General features: G+C 38.7%; 1 non-coding gene across 1 annotated transcript; it reads left to right on the forward strand.

The window, feature by feature from the left end:
- Nucleotides 1-15351: 15351 nt before the first annotated feature.
- Nucleotides 15352-15542, forward strand: LOC138752065 (U2 spliceosomal RNA). Its single transcript, XR_011350351.1, has one exon. It is a non-coding gene; the product is annotated as a U2 spliceosomal RNA (small nuclear RNA).
- The last annotated feature ends 576 nt before the right edge of the window (nt 15543-16118 follow it).

Consider the following 16118-nt stretch of genomic DNA (forward strand, 5'->3'; position numbering starts at 1 on the left):
AGCCCAAATATTCACCTATATTTGAATATGCTTGCCCCCCCAAAAAAATTAATATCTTTTAAAACATTGGTATAATAAGCTTAGTAATTTTCTTTTATGCTGTGAAATTTCATGATTCTACATGTTAAATAATTTTTATCTCCAAGTGACCCTGGAGTTCATCCTATTCAACAGATGGGATTCAATAGATGGAATATCAATTGACAATATTTGAGAAACTTTGTTAGTTACTGTCTTTATTGTGTAATTTATGCAATTTAAAAATTTTTAAATGTAAATTTAAATGTAAACATCCAGCACAGGAGCAGGCCCTTCCAGCCCATGAACCTGTGCTGCTCTAATTACACCCAATGAACCTACATCCCTGGTACATTTTTAAAGGGTGGGAGGAAGCCAGAACTCCCAGCAGACACCAGAGAATGTACAAACTCCTTACAGACAGTGTGGGATTCAAACCCTGTCCCAATCACTGGCGCTGTAAAGACATTGTGCTAACCGCCATGCTGACCATCCCATCAAGCCATCACGTATCAATTTTTATGTTCCATTTAATTTGCTTTGGTTTGCTGGAACTCTGTTTGAATTAACATTGTGAACATATCTCAGAGTGTGATTGTGACATTGGAGCAGAAAATATGATTAAATTAATATTCTGGGCAAATTGATTCACCCAGGAGAAATTTACAATTGGTGCTCATCTGATGGAGATGAGTAAAGACCATTTAGCTTTTCAATTCCATGATAAGCCTACATAGTAGCATTTCTTTTGTGCAACAGACCACCTTCTTAAACTGTTTTATACCAAATACTGAATGGTTCAGGAAGTGTAGCCTGTAAACTCTGCTTCTACAGAGGAGACTGCATTGTGATTGCAATTTGCGTGGCTTCACTTCATATTTTTCATTCTCTCCATCACACAGGGAGCAATAAATGATGCATGGAACCTCTCAGGATTTAGAGTCAGTTTCCTCTTTGTCTCTATTAAAATGTAGCATTCCTATTTTTTATTGCCTTGGAATAAGAAGAGGGTGCCGTAATAGTGCCTGCCTGCTTTACAGCTGGGAATATAAATGGGCAGTTTGCATTCTGACAGTGAAGTTTCACAGCAGCCTGTTCATTAATTCCACAGAGGCTGCAGTCGGGACAAGGGTCGACGTGACAGACCCCTGCAGTCTGTATATGCGGTGCATTTCCTCTGAATGTTAACCAGAGCTTGAGGCATTAATCCAGCCCACGACTAAATAACTTTATGTCCCTAGTGTAAAGTGGCCAGGGTAAAATAATTACTTGGCAATAGAATGCACTTCATCACGTTTAAATTAGATTTTAGTTATTCACTGCTTCATTTTCACAATAATCTGGTTAGGAGACCGATTCTGAACAGCTGTGATTTACTGTGAGCTGCATAAGATTTCAAAATGAAATAGTGTGTTTGTATTGATACAATGCAAATTGCTACAGGATTGATTTTTTTTTATCAATTGCATTATCTTGTCATGAAAAAAATAGAAAAGAATACTAATCCTCTCTTTGTGCAGTTAAATTCATGATTTCTTCACCGATTGCTGTGTTATACTTGGGTCTGTATGCATGAGAACAAAAATAAAAAGCTTACACATTTGAGAAGGATCATTAATACCGCTGACCCCAATACATCTTTAACATCATAGTATGACCCTAAGTTTGTAGAGCAGCAGAAGTGTATGGGTGGCATGGATAGCGTACGGTTAGCACAATGCCATTACAGCGCCAACAACTGGGTGCTCCGGTTTCCTCCTACCCTTCACAAAACATATCAGGGGTTGTTGATCAATTGGGTGTAATTGGGCAGAATGAGCTCATGGGCCAAAAGAGCCTGCTGAATGTCTATATTTATATTTTTGCGCATAATTGTGCATCATATTTTCATTGCCTCATGGCCACATTGCTGGATTTGACATGTTGACATGAATGCATGAGAAGATCATATTTACTGAAAAGCAGCAGGAAAGTTGCTGGTATCATTAAGGTTTGTGTAGTTAGAGGCCAAGACAGAGCACATTTAATGCGTTAATTGCCCTCACTTCGCTAAAAAGCAAGTAAGGTTATAAGCATTACAAAGCATTACAAAGTATTACAAACCAAATGGCAAAATTCTTGCATTGTAACCTCTACAATATTGCATCATCTTCTTAACTTCCACTGAGCCAAGTATTTTCTAGATAATGAACGTGTTGAAATAGTGGAGAATTAAGGAACCAGCAAGAAAGTTTAAAGATGCTTAAAATGCCATTGATAGAGGGAAAGAATGGTTAAATAAATAAAGAAACAAACAAACAAATAAATAAATAAATAGATAGAGAGAAATAGATTGATAATAAGTAAGCAAGTAACTAAATAAATAAATCAATAGATAGATAGATAAATATATAAGCAGAAAGATAGATTGATAAATAAATAGAGCTGGCAGAGGCCGACAGCATCGAATCCATGCTGCTGAAGACCCAACTGCGCTGGGTGGGTCATGTCTCTAGAATGGAGGACCATTACCTTCCCAAGATCGTGTTCTATGGCGAGCTCTCCACTGGCCACCGAGACAGAGGTGCACCAAAGAAGAGGTACAAGGACTGCTTAAAGAAATCTCTTGGTGCCTGCCACATTGACCACCGCCAGTGGGCTGATATCGCCTCCAACCGTGCATCTTGGTGCCTCACAGTTCTGCGGGGAGCAACCTCCTTTGAAGAAGATCGCAGAGCCCACCTCACTGACAAAAGACAAAGGAGGAAAAACCCAACACCCAATCCCAACCAACCAATTTTCCCTTGCAACCACTGCAACCGTGCCTGCCTGTCCCGCATCGGATTTGTCAGTCACCAACGAGCCTGCAGCAGACGTGGACATACCCCTCCATAAATCTTCGTCCGCGAAGGCAAGCCAAAGAAAGAAATAGATAAAAGATAGATAAATAAATAAAGAGATACATGGGATGTGAAGTTCACTGATACCACTGACAATTTTTTGGTCCGCATTCAGCTGAGTTAATATTCCAGGTGGAGAAGCAAATGAGACACAGGTGACACAAGGCTCACACCTCCCAGTTCAGGAAAACCTGCTACCACTCAACTCTGAACAGACTCATTCAGAGACTCATTTAAGGACTCTTACTTTGCTCATTATTTATTACTGAATATTTATTTTATGTATTTACAGACAGTTTGTTCATATTTCTTTCTTTTGTATCCATTTCTATCTTTTTGAGTACACTTTACAGTTATCGGTAATTAGAAATTCTGCCTGGCCTGTAGGATAAAGAATCTCAGGGTGGCATTTGATGTATGTACTCCAACAATAAATTTGAACTTTGGAATGAGAATAAATATCCTTTCCACACTAACATCTCCAGTATTCAATTTGTCCTCTGTCAGCTCTGTTGGGCAGTCTCTGTCATTTGCATGCTCATCATTGGGTCCCAGAAACACAGTTGTGGAAAAGAGACACCAGGCAATCAGAGTGAGATACAAAGTCAGTTACTCTTGAGAATGTGGCTCTTGGCCTCGTAAGTGGAGGAGCACAGAAGCTCAGTGTAAATAGCATATTACCTCACAAACTACACACCTGTGTTATTGTACTTGTATGTAAGAACTACATTTCCCTGGATGCAATGCACACAGTTGGACAGAAATTGCAAGAGGTGTATGACGTGAGTCGTGGGCGTTGTCACTGCAAGTCGGTTGAAGCAGGTCAAGGAAAATAAAGTCAGTTAAGTGTTAAACCCACATAAAGTCATTCTTCTTGAAAGAACAAGCATAGTATGGTGTCAGACATGTCTGAGTGAGTAAGAGAAGACAATAGTTCATAAGCATGGATAACTTAAGTCCAGCCACAACTATGCAGTTTGGCACCAATCTAGCTGATAATTGGAAACACTTCAAATAGCGATTCAACATTTATTTAGAAGCTAGTGGAATGGGAGAGACTAATGGAAAACAGAAAGCATCTATGTTTCTGCATGTGATGGTCAAAAATGCCTTGGACATATATAACAGTTTTCAAATTGATGAGACAGCTTTCACATTTGACACTCTGATGACATTTTTTAAAAATATTTTATTTTTCACACTATGAACCATACTGATCAAAATACACACAAACATTTCCCTCTTGAATAAACACAGTGTCATTTTCTCCCCTTTCCCTCCTCCCTTCCCTCCCTCCTTCACCCCCCCCTCCCCACCCACTCAACATTCAACATATATGATACATTAAACCCATTAAACAATGTCATCACACAATGAAAATAAACAAGAAAATTGTGTCATCTACTTTTACATACTGGGTCAGTTCATTTCGTCTTCTTCTCCTTCTGTCATTTTAGGTGGTGGAGGTCCACGGTAGGACTTCTCTGTTGTGTTCCATGTACGGTTCCCAAATTTGTTTGAATATTGTGATGTTATTTCTTAAATTATATGTTATTTTTTCCAATGGAGTATATTTATTCATTTCTATGTACCATTGCTGTATTCTCAGGCTATCTTCTGATTTCCAGGTTGACATAATACATTTTTTTGCTACAGCTAAGGCTATCATAATAAATCTTTTTTGTGCTCCATCCAAATCAAGTTCAAGTTCTTTACTTCTTATATTACTTAGAAGAAAGATCTCTGGATTTTTTGGTATGTTGCTTTTTTAAATTTTATTTAATACCTGATTTAGATAAAATGAATATCTTCCCAAGGATACATACCTATTCCAATCATTGCCAATTCACCTAAAAGAGAAATTCTTCAAGGAGCAAAAGAAAATAATAAGGAAATTCTTATGGAAAGGTGGGGGGGGGAACCAAGGATAGCGCTAGATAAATTAACAGAATGGTACAAACAAGGGGGCTTACAGCTACCAAACTTTAAGAATTATTATAGAGCAGCACAATTAAGATACCTATCAGATTTTTATCAAACAAGGGAAAAACCAGATTGGACCAGATTAGAGCTAGATAAAATAGGGGAGAAGGTACCTGAATATATACTATATAAGTGGGATGAAAAGCTGGTGCAACATGGAAATCCACCAGTACTGCACCATCTGCTCAACATTTGGAAGAAGATTCACGTAGAAAGAAAAAAAAACAAATTATCAACTTCCAAAATTAATATTGATGCAAAATCAACTAATCCCCTTCAGAATAGATAACCTTTCCTTTAGAGAATGGGAGAGAGAAGGGATCAAAAGAATAGAAAATTGTTTTTCTGTAAATAAATTATTATCTTTTGAACAAATGAAGTGCAAATATGGTATAACTCATGGTACAATGTTTGCATACCACCAATTGAAAACCAACTTGAAGGACAAATTGGGAAGCAAGCTGAGGTTACCAGAAGGAAGCAATTTTGAATATGTGATTACAGACACAATGATAATTAAAAGATTTATAACAAACATGTACATCAAACTGCAAGAGAAAGAGAACGAGGAAACAAGCTGTAAAGCCAAACAAAAATGGGAACAAGATCTAAACATAAAGATAAAGAATGAAACATGGGAAAAGCTATGCTCCGGAACTATGAGAAATACAATAAACACGAGGTTACGCATGATACAATATAATTGGTTACACAGGCTATACACCACATCCCAAAAGTTAAATAAATGGGACCCAATAGTATCAGATAGATGTTTTCGCTGTAAGAAGGAAATGGGAACAACAGTACATGCAAATTGGGCATCTGATGACAACATTTGATGAGTATTTTGTTCCAAGTAAAGACATCACATTTGAGAGATTCAAGTTTTTCTCCTGTGACCAGAAACAAGGTATGAGCTTTGACCAATACTGTGCTGAGTTTCACACACTGAGAAAGTCCTGTAAATTTGGAGAGTTGAAAAATTCACTCATTAAAAACAGAATAGTTTGCAGAATCCCTGATAATGGACTTAGAGAAAGTCTGTTACCTGAAAAAGATTTGACTCTGGTTGTGAATATGTGTAGAGCAGCAGAGATCACACGGGCACAAGCTAAGGAGCTGCACAACAGTGTATGCGATAAAAAACAGATAGGCAGGGCACCAGGCGCTTCCCGAAGCAACAACAAAGCAAAGTGAAAGATCAAACAGTAAATCCAGCAGGTACGGAGGTAGACATATTCCAAAGCTGTGTCCTGCCTATGGAAAGTCCTTCTATAAATGTGGAAAGAAGAGTCAGTTTGCAAAGTACTGCAAAGCAGGGAATACCAAGAGAAAGGTATATGCTGAGGATGGAGGAATTCTTCATGAATTCACTACAGACTGTTACTGGCAAAATGGAATGAATTGTTCCAGTGACCGGGAATGAGACAGTAATTCCATTTAAGCTCAACACCGGAGCTCTGGATGATTACAAGACCCTCACCATAAAGGGCAAGTTTTATCCTGCAAAATTAAAAATGACAGGCTACCCTAGAGAGAAGGTTCCAGTGAAAGGGGACTGTATGGTTACCTTCAAATACAAAGGGTGGCATTTTCCACAAGGAAAATATTACTTTCTTTGGCTACTATATGGGATCTTGTCCACACCAGAATCTACTATAAAATCATCCACATGATCATTGAAAGTATACCTGGATTTGAGACCATGATGAATGAATGAATGACATCAATCTATGGAGGTCCACCAAGGATGAACATGATACATGACTAAGGCAAGTGCTTGACATGACAAGGAATGTCAATTTGAAATTCAATAAAGAGAAATGTGAGTTTGGCATTAAGACACTGACTGTCATAGGAGATGTCATATCTGAACGGGGAGTGAAGCCTGATCCAAGAAAGACATCAGCCTTCGAGAATTTTGTGAAGCCCCAAAACAAAGAGGAGGTGAGACATATCTTGGGGTTGGTGACTTAACTGGCTTAGTTTATCTCTCATCTGTCAACTGCATCAGTACCACTTAGATCACTCCTTGAGCAGAAAAATTAGTGGATATGGTCACACAAGCAAGAAGGGTTCTTCCAGGCTCTCAAAAAAAGTCCTAAGAGAAGAGCCAGTACTGTAATGGATTAATAATTTGGGAAAATTTGGTAAGATTTAGAGTAGGTTACATATAAACACACATTTTAAAACAGATCTTATTTGAAAAAACTGAAGAAATACTAAAGATCTCTGGAGAATGTTATGCACATTCACAAGTAGGTGCTAATTGAAATGACGTCATAAAATAAACAACCATTGTTTGGAACTGGAGACAGACTGGCTACAAGTATCTTTCTGCAAAGTGCTCACAGAAAAGTCAATCCTGTGTTTTGTTTATCTAACAACAGTTTGAGCAGAAGAAAGAACTCCTGTTGTTTGCTGAAGAAGGTGGGGTTTTACAAGTGAAAGAGTCGCATGGAGCTTTTTGGAAACCAGTTGGAGAGAGAGAGGGAGAGAGAGAGAAGTGAACAAACTCTCTCAGTGTGTGTGTGACGCTGAAAAGCAGCTGAACGGTGCAAGCCAGGAAGAGCTAGTTGAAACTGATGAAAAGTTCCAAAGCAGTGGATGGCTGGAAGTTCTATCTGTCTGATGTTTCTCTTAGATCAAGTGGAACAGAAGGAGCTCTGTCATCACCTGAAAGAAAGAGGTTACCATCTGGAAAACCCTGATGGGGCAAGTTTCATCAGCGAGACATTGAGGTGACTAATGGTGGTACGTCAGTTGTGGAATCCTGGAACAACAAATCTCTCTCTGCAAACCCTATGAGAACCTTCTTGAGCAGTAAACATTTACCTTTCGAGCACTAAAGCCTGGTGAACTTTACACGTGTTGAATTCTGTGCACAGTATAAGAATTGCCTGCATTCGGAGAACTTGGAAGAAGGAGAAATGAAATTGAACTGTGAACCAAAGAACTTTTCTTAAATTTACACACACATTACATTCACGTGTGCTTAGAATTAGAGGGGGGTTAATTTGGGTTTGTTAAGTATAGAGTTAAGTTAAACTTTGATTCTATTTTCATGTTTAAAGTTGATTAAAAATAACTTGTGTTTTTAAAACCATTTGTCTTGGTGAATGTCTATTGCTGCTGGGTTTTAGGATCCTTTGGGCTCGTAGCAGTACTAACTTTATATGATCCAGATATTCACACCAGAATCTCGGCTGATGCAACCCAACATGGCATTGGAGCAGTACCACTGCAGCAACATGAGGAAACATAGCAACCTGTGGCTTATGTATCAAGGGCTTTAACAAGTAGAGAAAGAGCTTCTTACTAGCATTTATGCATGTGAAAGGTTCCATCAATATATTTTTGGACAAGCACTGGAAGAAAAGGAACATGTGGTTCAGAGTCCACAGAAGGACACTAAGTCTAACAGAGCAAATGCAAGCAGTACACCGGTGGAAAAACAGCAGACCACAAAGGACTATTAAACCACCTCAAAGACTGATTGATCAAAAGCTACTGAGTAGAAAGAGGCTGGCCATGGAATGTAGATACTTTTGTTATGTAGGCATAGTATTGTGTTTGTATTTTTTTAAGGGGAAAGATGTGTTATTATGTATGTAAAAAAGAACTACATTTCCCAGCATGCAATGCACACAGTTAAGTGAAACCGGAAGTGGTGTATGATGGGAGTCACAGGTGTTGTTGTTGGAAGTCAGTTGAAGCAGCTCCAGAAAAGTAAAATCGGTTAAGTGTTAAACCCACGTAAAGTCGTTTTTCTTGAAAGTACAAACATAACACCACCCACACTGCCAGGTACATAATTTCCCATTTGGAAATATCTGCATTTCTGAAATTGACCTCATCAACCCCCTGAGAACAGATTGGAAGCAAGTCAGCCTTGAAACAGAGAGAATGCTGAAGAACAATAGTTCCGTAGACATCTTCCAGGGCAGACAGATAACATGCAAATTCTTCAGTTTATAATGATTGGACTGAAAAAATTGGATAATGACTGCCGCCTATACCTTCGATCAAACTGGCACTACCCTCAACCCACTCCATCACCCAAGCAATTTGTGGTCAGAAAGAGTCTTGCAGAAATTGATGCACAAACCCTCTGAACTTAAGCAGTTTAACACATCAACAGTTGAAAAAAAAATTAGATTTAGATTTCAGATTTCTTGTCAATATACAAACATGACATTATGTATATATCCTGAGTTATTTTTCCTGTGAGCGAAGTAGAATTACCACTTGTTGGTGGCACAAAAAATAACTGACTCAACATTCTAAACAAATAAAGAAATATAAACAAAATGACTGTGCAATACAGAGAGAAAATAAATCAATGAAGTGCAAAAGTAAAAGTCCTTAAATTAATCTCTGATTGAGTTGCTTGCTGAAGAGTCTGATGATGGAGGGGTAGCAGCTGTTTCTGAACCTGGTGGTGTGAGTCTTGTGGCATCTATACCTCATTGGGAACAGAGTGTGTGCTGTTTGATCATCTAACATCCATTTATAATCTAAATAAAGTTTTATATTTTATACTTATTATGACACAGTAAAAGGCCATTTGGCTCCTTGGGTCCATGCAAACTATTGAGGAACAATCCCTTAAACTCCATTCCTCTTCTCCTTCTTTCCCTGCACTGCCACAACTTATCCTCTCTCATGCTTTGTGTTATTAATCTACACTCGACAGCATCGAGTCCACGCTGCTGAAGATCCAGCTGCGCTGGATGGGTCACGTCTCCAGAATGGAGGACCATCGCCTTCCCAAGATCGTATTATATGGCGAGCTCTCCACTGGCCACCGTGACAGAGGTGCACCAAAGAAAAGGTACAAGGACTGCCTAAAGAAATCTCTTGGTGCCTGCCACATTGACCACCGCCAGTGGGCTGATAACGCCTCAAACCGTGCATCTTGGCGCCTCACAGTTTGGCGGGCAGCAGCCTCCTTTGAAGAAGACCGCAGAGCCCACCTCACTGACAAAAGGCAAAGGAGGAAAAACCCAACACCCAACCCCAACCAACCAATTTTCCCTTGCAACCGCTGCAATCGTGTCTGCCTGTCCCGCATCGGACTGGTCAGCCACAAACGAGCCTGCAGCTGACGTGGACTTTTTACCCCCTCCATAAATCTTCGTCCGCGAAGCCAAGCCAAAGTAAGATAATTTATTGATACCAGGTAAGTTTACAGATGTCATGGGAGCACCAGGAGGTAACCTGTACCAGACAATGCTCTCTATGTAACACCTGTAGAAGTTTTCAAGAGTTTTCAATGATATACTGAATCTATAGCCGCTGTTGAGCCTTCTTTGTCATTGCATCGACATGGAGGCTCCAGTCCAGATTGTCGGAGATTTCTTTTTCTTGCACTGTTTTTATCTATTTTGTAAGGTGGTTTATATAAATGCTTGTATTATGACGCTGCCGCAAAACAATGAATTTCATGACATGTTCATGACAATAAATTCTGATTCTGATGGATAATTTGTGATAAAGAAAGGTCAAGGCTTTAGATTCTGTTGGAGAAAAACAGGCAAGAATGATTGCACTGATCTCTAGCTAACTTTAATATTGAGAATATTTAGAAATCCTGGAACAATTTTTATTTTCTACATTGAAACACAGTGAGTAGAGATCATAAATTAAATCTGTCCTAGAAAGGATTTTGTTCGTTTGTTCCTCAACAAGTTTAGTCTGCAAAATGATGACCTGGCATTTTAATTGATGTTGCAGCACTCCTATTACACAAAGCCCTTCTTATCTTGAAAACAAAATTTTTGGAGAATATATAAATTCTGAAATCTCTAGCCAGCAGCAGATTATGAAACTGTGCCTGGTAAAAAAAACACTTGACATATTACATATTTGGCTTAATTTTTCAATCCTTGTCATTTTTTTTTTTCATTTGGCTTCTTGCAAAATCCATGCCATATTTTTGATCATTTTATTGGCAGCAAAATAAATTCCCTCTCGGATATATCTAATTTTCTCGAATGAGCTAAACTTACATAGTTGCAGACAGGCCTTGTATGCCAAAATATCTGACCTTCCGCTGTCATCTCCTTCCATTGGGAAGTGTTTCTTACTTGCAATGGAAGCTGAAGCATCAGGCATTAGCTCGTACTTGATGGTTGCATCCATGTGTGTGTTGAGGGAAAAGTCCATCATGGTCATGTAACAAAAGGAGGGACTTTTAAATCAATGTCAACCACTGTGCAAAATTGTCAAGTCAAATCAAGTCAAGTTTATTGTTATCTGATTGTACCTGACAAAACAGAGTTTTCTGGTCCTCAGTGAAAAACATGAATACACAGCCCAATAAGACCCACATACAGACAAATAATATATAGGCAGGAAAGTATTTTATCCAAGTAAATATTGCTTTATGCAAATGAGCATCTCGGATGGTTAGGGTGAGCAGTTCCTTTGGTCATCCAGTATTTTCACTGCCCATGGAAAGAAACTGCTTCTCAGCCTGGTGGTGCTGGCTCTGATACACCCGTACCTCTTCCCCAACGGGAGCAGCTGAAAGATGCTGTGTACATGGTGGAAGGGGTTCTCAATTGGAACTCACCATGCTCCCTGATTTTAGATACAAGCTTTCTGGTAGGCTTATCAATGTACTAAGTGTTTTATTGTACCTATCTGCCAACCTCCTAAGCAAGGGGCCCTATTAAAATTAGGCCTTTTCACAGAACTTGGAGTGATGTGGGATGACCTGATAGACATAATGAGAGACACTGATCATGTGGATGGCCAAAAGCTTTTTCCCAAGGTTGAAATGGTTAACATGTAGAGCCAAGTTTTATGGTGCTTGGGAATAAGCACAAGAGAGATATAAGAGGTAAGTTTTTCACCCAGAGAATGGTGGTTGATGGAATGTGCTGCCAGCAATGGTGGTTGAGCCAGGTACAATAGTATCATGTAAGAGAATATTAGATAGGTACAAATGGAGCTGAGGAAAATGGAAGGTTGTGCAGGGAAATTCTAGGCAGTTGTTTGAGTAGTTATTTGATCAGTACAATACTTTGGGTTGCATCACTGGATCTCCCAGTAGACAACCATTTCAAATCTGAGTCCCATTCCCATACTTGTATGTCTGTCCATGGCCTCATATACTATCCCATCAGGAGCACCCATACATTGGAGGAATAATACTTGATTTTCCGACTGGGTACTCTCCAACTAGATGACATTAACCGACTTTTCCGGTTTCTGCTAACCTACTCTGCATTCTCCCTCCCTGCCCTTTTCCTTTGTCTTCTTTCCCTCAGCTCTTCCCCCCCCCCTTTCCCTCTCTCATCACAGAACCATTCCTCCTCCCCCTGGCTAGCCTTAGGGGACACAGTGCCCCGTTACCTGCAGTCCTCACAAATAACGTCCACCGTAGCAAACACAGTCGGGCAGGGAGCAGAACCATCACCATGTAGAGGAAAAAGGAGAGAGAGAAAGAGCCCACTCAGACGTAAATATGTCTCACCTTGCTTAGCAGGATCCAATGGTAGTGTCTGAGTTTCCCACTCTGCAGAGCAGGGGCCAATTACCCGGGCCAGCCCATGATAGTGCGTGCTCAGGCTTGTGGGCGGGCTTGCACCTGATTAGTTGGTTGCTGGACAGTGGGGTGTGGTTTTCAATAAAAAGAGATAGCTGATTGGCCAGTGGTACAGATGATGAAATTTATAAATATGGAATATGAAAGGCATTTTATCCTAAATGTGCATAAAACAAAACCTTATCCCAATTTCTAGTAATTTGGGTCATCTTTCTTAAGGAAGGGCAAGGACATATACCAGTAAGGTTCCAGGGAGGAGTGATTAGATTCACTTATGAAGGGTTTGGAATTTGGGCCAATTTTCCTATAGGAATTCAAAAGGATGTTAGGTTTATAATCATTAAGGATTTGAATGGAGCAAATTAGATAAATCACTTCAAATATCAATCTCTAGACAGCATAGATTGAAGGTGATTTCCAAAAAAAAAGTGAAGGTCAAGGTTTAGATGAACCTTCAATCCTACAAGTGAGAAGGATTTGGAATCTGTCAGTCGCCCAGCGGTGACTTGGTTTCAATAGCAGCTTTCAAAGACAGAGTAGAAAAAAGTTGAATATAGCTGCAGCACGACTTGCTGCCTGAATTATACACTCAGTCTGACTGATGAAGGCAAGCATGCCTCATCTCTTTCTTACCATCTATCCAATAGTATTGCCACTATGGACTTGCACCCCAAGATCCTTCTATGCATCAATGCTCCTGAGAGTCCTGCCCTTATGGTTAACATTCCATATGGCATCATCACACATTTCAGTGGATTAAAGTGCATCTGCCATTTTTCTGTGCTTATCTATATATATATCCTGCGGAATTCGTTGACAATCTTATTCACTGACCATAGGTCCACCAACTTTATCATTTGAATAATTACTAAGGTGAAGAAAAATTGCAGAAGCGTGGGATTAATAAACTGTTGCTTCCAAAAGCTAGCATCTGAACAGTGCTCTTAATGTTCAACGATATGCCAGTGTGGAGAATTTGGTTCTTTCACCAAATATGCAGCAATGGCATATGAAAGCACAGATGTATAGATATAAGATGATACTTATTTTCATCATGCCCTTCATCTGGGGTGGAGGAACAAGCCGTTTCTCTTGTTCTATGTTGTTGCAAGGGGGAATAAAAGCTGGCCTCGACTGCAAGGAGCAGCCTTGGCTATTGAAGCACTAGGTGTTCAATCAACATAGCCACATGACAGCTGTCTTCTGGATCAAACCTTGAATGAATCAATGCTGCAACCTGCCTGCATGATGTTAGTGAGTTCATTTGTTGCCATGGGAACGTGGGCCTTTAGAACTTCCAGTCGCATGATGAGCTCTGGGATATTCTCAACGTGACCTTTTCCTCGTGGAGAATTTACTTTTGTGGAGCAAAAGATGATGCATTGATTTTATTTTCTAATGAGAAAAAAAGCATTTCCACAAAGCCACGATATAACTCGATGGCAGCAAACGTGTTTTTGTGATCTGTGATTGACTTTAAACTGTTGTTGATTTATGATTAAAGAGCCATTTTTACAAAACATGGGGGGCAAGAGGAATTTTAGTTTTGAATATAAATAAGGAAATCATGTATGACCGTGTGTTAAACTTCAAGAATTTGAAGAAAAATTGGAAAACACTAAGGTAACTGTAGATAAATTCTTGGTTTATGCACATCTGCACTTGCTTAAAGCGGCATAATTTAGAATATTTCAAATGCAATTAAAATCCATGATTTATCCCTGTTGCAAAGTGTCGCTAAAAATGAGCAGCTATATCAAAAATTGCTTTGGTGAATACACATCCTCATTAAGAAGGTATTCACAAATGTCAGTCCAAACTTTCCTGTCAAGAAAATCTTAGATGGTTTTGAAATTGCCATTGGAATCATCATTTTTTTAAAAAATTGAATTAGTTCAGAAGGGTTCACTCATTCCAAAAAGATCTGTAGAAATGAAGATTTCCAGGGAGCAATTAAACGGAATAATTCACAGCGACTTTAGCCATTGATTTGAGTCTTCATTTTATGAAGATCGTATGACCACAAATATTTAGAAGACAATTACGTGAAATTTACAAGAGGAACAATTCACCAATTCATCCATTTTGTTCAATAATATTAAGGTTGGACAGAGGAATGAACAAATTGAATGCAGTTGTGAAATTGAATAGTGAACTAGGCAGAGTAGAATTCCCACCTTTGAGATCCCTCCAACATGACTATCACCTATTTAGAATACCCACCTAATTTATGCCTTTTTATTTGGTCCTTTCACATTTCTTGAGTGCAAAATTTCAATTAATGAAATATTATAGTCAAAATATTAATGATTGATTTTTTTTGCTCAAAATGCATTTTTGTGCATTCATCTATTACTTTCACTCAAATGATATAAAGTGAAGAAATAGATCAAGCATTTCACAAAATCTGTAAAATTCACTTGATTTGCTGCTGCTCTCTAGTGGAAGGTTAACTGCATTGTAGTCATTTTCCACACTTACTGTTCAGTGTGAACTTCTTGGAAAGGATAGTGGGAAATCATATGAAATTTAACTTTATAAGCAAAAATATGAGGTTTTACATTTTGTGAATTGAATACAAAATATTAAATGTAAGGAGTGCAGAAAGATAATGAATTTCTTAATGATGGTGATATGTTGATTGTGATGAGAAGAGACAGACTTCCTTGAAATTCCTAATGATTTAGACCTGGGTTAGGAGGATATAATGCTATTTGAGATGATCTCCAACAATGATCCTGTGGGGTCAATGTGCGGCTTGTCCTTGGCTGAAAAATCAGTGCTCCTTCAAGTTGAACAACACCTGGAAGTAGTAAATGAACTACTGTATCATGTATCCTCATAGAGGAAGTCAATGTCCATCATATAGAGTAATGCAGTAGCACACCACAGACTGAGTTGATGAAGTTCTGACGGATCGCTTCTCGGCCTTTTGGCTAAGATCAAGTGTAGTATCTGTTCTTATCAGTTTAATATCTGATACATCCCTTATCTAGGGACCAAAAAAAAATGAAGTCCTGAAGGATCTGTGGAAGATAGCCTACTTGAATGTATCTTCATTAGTCTATCCATGATAGGTGAATCTGTTCATGGTAGAAGTAACCTTTTGCACAGTCCTTCTGGAAATAAAGTTCTGTCTTAACACCTAGGATGCCCTGGACTAACCGCTAGGCCATGACATAGGAACAGAAATAGGCTATTCAGCCCATCGAATCATTTAATCATGAGTTGATAGTTAAAAAAAATGTACTCTGACATCTCCCCAAAATGTTCTTCCAATTTTATTCACCAATTTTAAATTGTCATTGTATATTGTTTATGAGAAAATACATTTTCTATAACCAACTAGTAAAAGATTTCAATTCAATCTTTCTTTTATACTTTTTTTTTCAATTTATTTATGAAGAAATGATCACCTCAGGGACCAAGCCCCACTGAAGACATTTTGCTTCTAATTTTTCATTTTTAACCATCAAGCACATGCAATATGCTAAAATTAAATGATTAAATAAGAGACATTCCCAACAGTGTGAGGGATTCACTTCTGCTGAGCTCAAAGTCAGTGAACCAAACAGATTTTAATAGCACCCTTTGACAAGTACAAACCCTTTTTTAAAATTTGAGCGTGTCCTAACTGTGTGAGATGCTCCATTCCTTTCGGACTGTTTGCCAAAAATCATGCA

The sequence above is a fragment of the Narcine bancroftii genome, chromosome 1 (assembly GCF_036971445.1).
Source record: "Narcine bancroftii isolate sNarBan1 chromosome 1, sNarBan1.hap1, whole genome shotgun sequence".
Taxonomy (NCBI): domain Eukaryota; kingdom Metazoa; phylum Chordata; class Chondrichthyes; order Torpediniformes; family Narcinidae; genus Narcine; species Narcine bancroftii.